The sequence below is a fragment of the Ceratotherium simum genome, chromosome 5, assembly GCF_057802395.1.
Source record: "Ceratotherium simum simum isolate JZ-2026a chromosome 5, ASM5780239v1, whole genome shotgun sequence".
NCBI lineage: Eukaryota > Metazoa > Chordata > Mammalia > Perissodactyla > Rhinocerotidae > Ceratotherium > Ceratotherium simum.
Genome location: NC_141904.1, coordinates 16874485 through 16884269, shown reverse-complemented (window position 1 = coordinate 16884269; position 9785 = coordinate 16874485). Strand labels below are relative to the sequence as shown.

Genomic DNA, 9785 nt, shown 5'->3' with positions numbered 1-9785 from the left:
TCTCAAGCCAGTGGCGAGGGCTACCTGTCCACCCCCTCTGGCCTCAATGGAACCATCCAGTCTGCTCGAGGAGGGCAAAACAACTAATGACGAAAACAATAACTACGATAATGATACCAATAATAATAATAACAACCACACAATAAATCCGAGAGAGATTCGCATCCGCCAAATACTAGTAAGCACTACAAACCACGTCCCCGCGGAGCCGCCATACACGGGACGCCACCAGCAGCAGCCGCTGCGGCTCTCGCGGCGCCCCTGGCGGCCCCCTTCCGGGCTCGGGCCGACGGTTGGGCGGAGCCTTGCGGGCGGGGCTGGCGGGGGAGGCGGGGCCTGGCGGGCTGGCGGGCGGGGCGGGGCGGGGCGGGGCGTTGAGCTCGCGGCAGAGGGTGGGGACGAGAGAGAGGAGGGGGCGCGCGGGCGGCGGGGCGGGGCGCGCTCGGGCCTCTGCTCCTCACGCGCCGCGCTCGCAGCCCCAGATCCCGCGTCGCTGGGAGTGTTGGCGGCGAGCGCTGTGTGCGAGCCGAGGCCGCCGCCAGAGGAGGAGCCGCGAGCGCTGAGGTAGGCGCGGGGACGTCCGCCGCGCGGCCTGGAGCCCTCGCGCCCCCTGCCCGGCCCGAGGGTGGTGGCGAGGCCGGGGGGCGGCGCGCGGAGGCCCGGGCGGGCGGGGCCGGAGCCTGGGGGCGGGGACCGGCCTGGCCGGAGGGGCCGGCGGGGCCGGGGAGCTCTGGCCCGGCTGGCGGAGCCTTGGAAGTCGGGGTTCGAGGCGCTGCGGCCGCGTCTGCACGCCCAGCTCGGCCCCGGGCCTGGCAGCCCGGGAGGTGTGGAAAGCGCCTGCCCCGGGGGCGCCCACAGAGGAGGGAAGGCGGGGGACGGCCTGGTCCCTCCCACCTCGGGGCTCCTAGGCCAGTTCGCCCGCACAGCCCTCGAGAACTTGTTAACAGGAAAGCTTGGCAGAGAAACAAATGCCAACGTTTTGGAAGAACTGAGAGTCACGTCGTTAGGCGCTGAGGCTTTATTTTCCTTCCCCGCCCCCTGCCCAACCTTGGCCCGACTTGGCCAAAGAAGGATGTGTCACCAGCTCGGGGCCTCGGGCGGGATGCCGGGCCGGGCTGGGAGCGGGAGTACCTGAAACAAAGGTAAACGGAGGCCCGGCCGACCCCGGCCCTGCCCTGCGGCCGCCGCAGCGACTGTCACTCCCGCGCCGACCCCAGCCGCCGCCTCTGAGGGCCTTTCTCCTGGGGCACCTCTCGATAGAAACCAGCTGGCCGGGCCTGGAGTTGATGTTGCATCTGAACTCTGTTGTGCTCACATTATTCCCAGTTCTCCGACTCTGGTAAAGCTTAAGGACATTTTATCCAGTTTTAATGGTCAGCAAATGTAAGGGAGGATAAATTGCCGTTTGTAAATTATACGGTATTTTCTTATTAGGAAATGGTCTGAAAACACGAAATAAAAGTTCTTAACACGTAGGCAAAAAAGAGTGATTTGTGGTGCCTTCCAAAATCTGAGGAAGTGTTCCTCCTCAAATCATTTACGTACAAAACATCCCCCAAACCTTTGGTGCCAGGCATTTTTCTTTGTTCTTCATTAGCCCCAGGCCTCAGTTTCTGGTAAACAGAGCACCCAGTGCTGAGACCCTAAGAATTGCCATACTAGGTCAGAGCATGTGCATCCAGCTCAGGATGCAGCAGGCTTGTGTTGCAGTACAAGCCAGTTTTGTTTCTTGGTATTGCCATTAAAAATGATCTCAATCTCATTTCTTTCAGTAGTATCCATGACTTTTAGTGAAAGCCTTATAAAAATCTGTAGACCACTCCTAATTTATATAGACAATTTATTCATATTTATTGCATCCAAATGGCTCTCCTATCCTCTCTGGCAGAAGAACTTATAGCATGAGATACTTGTGGAAAAAACTTGGATCTTTTATAATCTGGGAGCTCAGAAATTGAGGACCAGGGAAACCAAGTAAAGTTTTTTTAAAAAATAGAAAGCTTTGGAGAAGTCTTTACCAGGACCAACCTGCCTATTTAGTTCAAAAATAGCTTTATCTGCTAACAACCTGAACATTAAGCAGTTAAAGATTTATTTGTATTCATAAGTATTTGCCCGTTTTAAAATGCAGCTTAACATTCTAGAGAGTGAAAGGGCCATCTGACTTTTTCTTAGTCTGAATTAATTTGGCCTTAATGTTTAGCTGAAACCAGCTGCCTTAAGAGAATGAAAGTTTTGTTTCAGGAAGAAGGGAATAAAGGAGATGAGTAATTTTGGAGTATGGGGTACTTGAAGGGGGTACCTGTTCAAACCATAACTTTTGTTTTAAATTCTTCAGAGGCTCGTCGTTACCTCTAGCAAACATAGTCAACACTGATATGGCCCCTGCCTCCTTTCAACACACAGCTTAAAGCTTTACTTCCTCTCTGAAGCTTTTCTTAGCATCGCCCCTTTCCCCGAAACACCCCACCGCCTGGAGTAGAATTGATCCCGCTATTGGGTATCACCATCCTCTAAAGAGGTTTTCATCTGTGGTACTGTTGACGTGTTGGGCCAGATAATTCTTTGTTGTGGAGGGCTACCCTGAGCATTATAGGATGTTTAGCAGCATTTCTGACCTCTACTTAATAGGTACCAGTAGTCCCCCCACACACACAGTTGTGACAGTCAACAGTCACAACCCGCACAGTTGTGACAATCAGAAGTGCCTCCAGACACTGCCACATGTCCCCTGGGAGGGCCAAAATCACCCCCAGTTGAGAACCACTGTTGTTAATGGACTGCTGCCTTAACACAGTGACACTTAACATCAGTGGCATTGTCCTCATTTGCTTGTGTGTTGATTTTCTCTGCTCTGCTAGGCTTGAGGGCAGGAGCAGTCATTCATTTATTTAACAAACATCTGAGGAGGGCCTGTTTGCCAGCCAGACACTAGTTTAGGTCTGGGAATACAGTGGTAAAAGCAACTGATGTGGTCTCTGTACTCCTGGACATTATAGTCTAAAGAGAGTGACAGATGCATACATGTATAATTATACAGTTCCTCATTACAATTGTGATAAGTTCTAGAAGTACAGGGTACTCTGAGTACATAAAACAGGGGTCCTAACCTAGCTTGGAAACTAGGGAAAGTTTCCTTGGGAAATGACCTTTAAGGTGAAGTGGACTCTAAAGAATAAATAGAAGTTACGAGATGAAGCTTAGGGGGACAAGATTTCAGCAGAAGAAACAGGACCCTTCCTAGGAACACAGAGGCCAGTGTGGCTGGAGCAAAGAGGGTGATGGGGCAGGATGATAGAAAATGAAGCTGAGAAAGTAGGTGAAGGCTATCTCGAGCAGCAGTTCTCAGTCCAGCCTGCTCATCAGAATCACCAGAGGAACTTAAAACAATACTAGTGCCTGGGCCATCCTCCAGGCCCCTTAAATCAGAATGTCTGCACTGGGTCCTACTCCCTTCCCCAGCTGCCATTTTCCCCACACCTTCCAAAGGGATAATCACTGTTACTAGTTTTGTGTATCATTCTAGACATTTTCTGTAGGCATTCAAAAACTGCATATTCCTGTTGTTGACGTGAATGGTAGCATACTGTACACACTGCTCTGTTCCTTGTTTTGTTCTCTTAACAACATCTTAGAAATCTTTCCATTTCAATATATAGTTTCCTTATTCTTCTGAATGACCGTATAGTATTCCGTTGTGTGGATACACCACAGATTATTTAACCATTCCTCTATTGATGGACATTTAAATTGTTTCCAATAATTTACTATAGCAAGCAGTACTATACTTATGCCAGTTCACATGTGTATGAATATATTTGTAGGATAAATTCCTAGAAGTGGAATTGTTCAGTCAAATATGTACATACACATATATTTGTGAATATTTGTGTTTGTAGAAGATCACTCTGGTCATTTTGAAGAGAATGGTTTGGAAGGAAACAAGAGTAAATGCGGGAGGTAATTGACCCTAAATAATGTTACTGTGTGCTATTGAATGATTTGTGGCCTTCCAAAATGGATATTTTGAAGCTCTAACCTCCAATGTGACTACATTTGGAAATAGAGTCTTTAGGAGGTATTTAAGGTTAAATGAGGTCATGTGGATGGGGTCCTAATCTGATAAAATTGGTGGCCTTATAAGAAGACGGGGGAGGAAATAAGAGGGAGGAAGGAAAGGCTATCTGCAAGCCAGGAAGAGAGGCCTCACCAGAAACCCGCCCTGCCGGCCCTTGATCTGGGACTACTACCCTCCAGAACTGTGAGAAAATAAATTTCTGTTGTTTAAGCCACCCTCCATGGTATTTTATTATGGCACTGAGCCAACTAATACGCTGTGGAAAGATTGGAGAGAAAAGATGGTAGCTGGGAGGGACCAAGGTGGTAGCAGAGAAGATGGAGAGAAGTAGATGGTACAGGAGATATATTTAGTAGGCATAATTGATGGGATTCGGTGATTGGTATGGTACAAGTGGTGAGAGGGAGAAGTAAGTGCGTAGCTTGACGCCCAGGGTACTAGCTTGCCTGACCAGGTGAATGGTGGAGTCGTTACCTGAGATAGAGAACACTGGAAGGATAAATAGTTTTGAGGTGGATTTAAATCACAATTCACTTTGGAACTGGTGTGACCTTCAAGTGGAGACGTCATATAAGCATTTGATAATTCAAATCCAGAGCCCAAAGGAGTGGGCTGATCTGGGGACCAAAATATTTAGGTGTAAATTGAAGAGTGTGGATGAAATCACCTAGGGCAGAGGTTGCATACCCGAAGCCCACAGCCCAATCTGGCTTACCTATGTGTTTTGTTTTTCCCATACAGTGATTTTTGTTATTGTTGTTTAATTTTGAGTTAGTTGCCAATAATTTAAAATCGGATGATTTCCCATGAAAATCCAGATTTGGGGCTTTTCTTTAAAAATGAGACGATGTAGCAATACTGAGCTGGTTTTCCCATATGGCAACAATTGATTGGAAGTGAGTCACAGCTGATCCCAGCTGCTTTTTAGTTCATCAAAGAGCCCACCACTCTCTAAAACTCATGTCTGGCCTGCTTTGTGTATTTACTTCTCTGACCCAGTAGGCATTTGAGTGGTCCCTACTCTAGGAAGAGAGTCTAGAACAGTGATTCTCATCTTGGCTGCACATTGGAAACATTGGATGATTAAAAAATACTGATGCTGAGGCCCACTCCAAAAATTTCTGTTTCTGTTCATTTGGTCTGAATTGCAGCCTGGGATTTTTAAAAGCTTGTCGGGTGATTCCACTGAGCAGTGGAAGTTGAGAACCATTGATAGAAATTAAGAAAAGAAGAGGGCTGAGGCCCAGCATTTCAAAGTTGGGTAAAGGAGAGTTGCCCCAGGAAAGGGATGAGAAGTGGCCAGAGAAGAGAAGTACAGTGGAATGGCACTTTGCTTGGAGTTAAGGTATGCAAACTTAACCCATACACTTGAAGCTGTTTTTAATTAGATGAGAGAGAGCAAAGTTTTATTTTGCATGTGTACTTACTGTTTGTTTTGCATGTAATACGTATATGCTGTTCATTACTGCGTAGAGTTATGTACACAAAAAACAAGTGTGCTTTACTTAATGAGCCATTAAATGGATTTTCAAGAGTAATTTAAGCTATACTTGATTTTTGTCTTAGATGCTTACTGTAGAATCTCATTCCAGTTTAAGATGTATCATAAAAGGCAAGGGAAGAGAGTATTTAAAAAAGAGAGGAGTCATCAAGTAAAGATTCAGACTGAAAATGATCTGTTGAATTTAGCAAGGTGGAGTCTTTGACCTCAATAAGAACTGTTTTAGATTGGAAAAGGCAGAAACCAGCTTGAAGTGGGTAGAAAGTAAAGAAATGGAAATGGTGACTGTTGGAAGAATCTTTTGAGAAGTCTACCCAAAAAAGGGAGTGATGAGGGAGGGATAGGTGCTCAGTCTGTGTTGCTTCTCGTAACTTTTCAGGGAGGTAGCTCAATGGTGCCTGATTACCCCTCTTCCCCATTTCAGAGGGGTCTTGCTTATATGTATTTGTTTTTTTTTTTTAATTAATTAATTTATTTAGTGTGTTTGTGTGTGTCTGAGGAAGGACAGCCCTGAGCTAACATCCATGCCAATCCTCCTCTTTTTGCTGAGGAAGATCGGCCCTGAGCTAACATCCGTGCCCATCTTCCTCCACTTTATATGGGACGCCACCACAGCATGGCCTGACAAGCGGTGTGTCGGTGCACGCCGGGGATCCGAACCCGGGCCGCCAGCAGCAGAGCATGTGCACCTAACCGCTACACCACGGGGCCAGCCCCTATGTATTTGTTTTGGAGACTTTGTGCTTTTCGCTGAGGGGATGCTTTATCAGGCCCCTTGAGACTCAGATGTTGGTGATTAGGCCCTTAGTTTCTTTTGTATCTGGAAAGCCGTAGAGCTCCTAAAGGCCAGCAGGGCTCTGGTGACCCTGACATCATCCTCCCATTGAACTAATGAACAAAGACCAGATTGTTGGCACGTCGAAAATGGAATACTTGGCTATGTCAGGGAATATGTATCTAGCTGTCAGATTCCCAGGAGTAGTTTTTGCAGCTGTGTTTTTTCCAATTAACTTGATATTATAGCTTGATTTTCCAGTTGCATGCGTGTAAAATTTCTCATACTTTGAAATCTTTATCCTTGATGGTGATTAAAGGGTACGGATGTAAGTTGGAGGAATAGGCCCTCATTAAGCTCAGAGAGAAGAAGAGAGCACTGAACAAACTTTTATTTCCAGAAGGTTGTGTAAATGTTGTTACCTTGAAGACTTTGGGTTAGAGTGACTATCTAGAGTGGGTTGTCATACGGATGGCTAATACCAGTCTGTCTTTTATCCATCTCTGTCTCATCAGCAGCCGTAACGTGTCATAAGAGGGTTAAAAGGTCAGTTCTGCACTTCATATTTATAAGAGTTGTGATCTACCAGCAGAAAAAAACACATAGGGGTTCGAAAACGTCAAGGATTATTTGTGAAGAATGGTATTGATTAGTTATAGGCATAAGCCCCATTGCTATCCTCTTTTTGCAGACAGGAGTGTCATCTTGTAAGGGATTAGCCTTCATAGCTGCCATTGGTTCATCAGTTAGATGGAGAATCATTAACTTCTGTATAAAGGATGACTTTGTGGTATGAATAGCAGACCTTGGTCTAAGAAGGTTTTACTGGAAGTCTATGATAAGAAAATATTTTGTTTAGAAACTTGTATGGGGCCGGCCTGGTGGCATAGTGGTTGAGTTTGCGCGCTCTGCTTCGGCGGCCCGGGGTTCACAGGTTCAGAATGCTGTGGCAGGCGTCCCACGTATGAAGTAGAGGAATGTGGGCACGGATGTTAGCCCAGGGCCAATCTTCCTCAGCAAAAAGAGGAGGATTGGCAACAGATGTCAGCTCAGGTCTAATCTTCCTCACCAAAAAATAAAAATAAAATAAATAGAAACTTGTATGTGCTTGGGCAGTAGTAGGAATTCCACCATCACAAGTATAATTTGGTACTCTGCCTGGATGGTGGTAGATGGAGGGAAAAGTTTATTGCCAAGGTAGTCCGGAGCTCCTTTGGTTTGTAGAGGACACAGGATGGCTGACTGGGCAGAGGACTTGGAGTCAGTTCTTTAGTGCAAGGCCTTAATCTGTCAAGTGTGAACTGTGTGATTTTTTAAATTTAATTAGAAGTCATATAACATAAAATTAAACTTTTTTTTTTTTTAATTTTTTATTTATTTATTTTTCCCCTAAAGCCCCAGGCGATAGTTGTATGTCATAGTTGCACATTCTTCTAGTTGCTGTATGTGGGACGCGGCCTCAGCATGGCTGGAGAAGCAGTGCGTCTGTGCGCGCCCGGGATCCGAACCCAGGCCGCCTGCATCGGAGCGCACGCACTTAACCGCTAAGCCACGGGGCCGGCCCAAAATTAAACTTTTTGTGTGTGTGAGAGGAAGACCAGCCCTGAGCTAACATCCGATGCCAATGCTCCTCTTTTTTGCTGAAGAAGACTGGCCCTGGGCTAACATCCATGCCCATCTTCCTCTACTTGATATGGGAGGCCGCCACAGCATGGCTCGACAAGCGGTGCGTCGGTGCGCGCCCGGGATCCGAACTGGCGAACCCCAGGCTGCCGCAGCAGAGCACGTGCACTTAACCGCTTGCGCCACCGGGCCGGCCCAAAATTAAACATTTTAATGTGTACAATTCATTGACTCTCAGTACATTCACAGTGTTGTCAATCATCACCACTATCTGATTCTAAAACATTTTTATCATCCCAAAAGGAAACCCTGTACCCATTTGGTAGTCACTCCCCATTCCTCTCTGCCTGTATTCCCTGGAAACCACCAGTCTGCTTTCTGTCCCTATGGAGTTGCCTATTCTCGACATTTCCTGTAAATGGCATCACACAATATGTGACTTTTTGTGTCTAGCTTCTTTCATTTAGCATAGTGTTTACAAGGTTCATTCATGTTGTAGCATATGTTCCTTTCTTTGAATAATACTCATTCCTTTCTTTGAATGAATAATAATTCCATTGTATGGATATACCACATTTTGTTTATCCATTCATCGGTTGATGGACATTTGGGTGGTTTATACTTTGTGGCTATTCTAAATAGTGCTGCCAAGAGCGTCTGTGTACATGTTTTTGCTTGAATACCTGTTTCAGTTCTTCTGTGTATATACCTAGGAGTGGAATTGCTGGGTCATATGGTAATTCTTTGTTTAACTATTTGAGGAACCACCATACTGTTTTTCACAGCAGCTGTACCATTTTACATTTCCACTAGCGAAGTCCAAAAGTTGCGGTTTTTCCACATTCTCGTCAACACTTGTTATTTTCGGGGGGGGGGGGGGTTGGTTATATTCACCCTATTGGGCATGAAGTGATATCTCATTGTGATTTTGATTTGCGTTTCCCTAATGACTAATGACGTTGCACATCTTTTCATGTGCTTGTTGTCTGTTTGTATATCTTGTTTGGAGAGAAGTCTATTCAAGACCTTTCCCTATTTTTTAATTGGACTATTTGTCTTTTTGTTGTTGAGTAGTTGTTAAGAGTTCTTTGTATATTCTGAATACTTGACCTTTGTCAGATATGATTTGCAAATATTTTCTCCCATACCATAGGCTGCTTTTTCACTTTTTTGAGAGTGTCCTTTGCACAAAAGCTTTTAATTCTTATGAAGTGTAATTTATGTTTTTTATTTTGTTGCTTATATTTTTGGTATCTAAGAATCCATTGCCAAACCCAAAGTCATGTCAATTTACCCCTATGTTTTCTTCTAAGAGTTTATATTTTTAGTTCTTACATTTGAGTCTTTGATCCGTTTTGAGTTAATTTTTGTGTGTGAGGTAAGGGCTTAAATCCATTCTTTTGCATATGGATGTCCAGTTGTCCCAGCACCATTTGTTGAAAGAGATGTTTGTTTTTATGCAAGTCTCAGACCCTGAGTTTTCTCATTTGTAAAATGAAAGTGATAAAAATACTTACCTCACAAAGTTGTTGTAAGATTATAAAGAGAGGATGTATGTGTAATCACTTTGAAAAGTATAAATCACTAAACAAATACTTGTGATTATTATTGGTTTGTCACATATAGCTTTCATTTATACAAGTCCCCTGTAAGTTAGTGTCCTTTAGCAACCATCAAAAGTCTTCCATTCTAGTGCATAATGAGTCATGACATAACTAGAGGGCTGGAATCCATGTTGTACCCCTGGGTACAAAGTCACAGGGTCCCAGGTGCAAGAGGTAGTCGGACAGATTGTATTGAAAGAATTT

The 9785-nt window shown here is 45.2% G+C and overlaps 1 protein-coding gene across 3 annotated transcripts in view; it reads left to right on the top strand.

The window, feature by feature from the left end:
* Positions 1 to 438: 438 nt before the first annotated feature.
* The window catches only part of PPP2R3A (protein phosphatase 2 regulatory subunit B''alpha), a 165021-nt gene continuing 155674 nt past the window's right edge, over positions 439 to 9785 (top strand). For 2 of the 3 annotated variants that reach the window (XM_087430533.1, XM_087430532.1), the window contains exon 1: positions 451 to 564. The gene's annotated coding sequence lies outside the window, so the exon portion shown is untranslated. Of the gene's footprint in view, positions 565 to 9785 lie in introns of all 3 variants that reach the window. The other variant, XM_087430534.1, reaches the window with a different exon arrangement.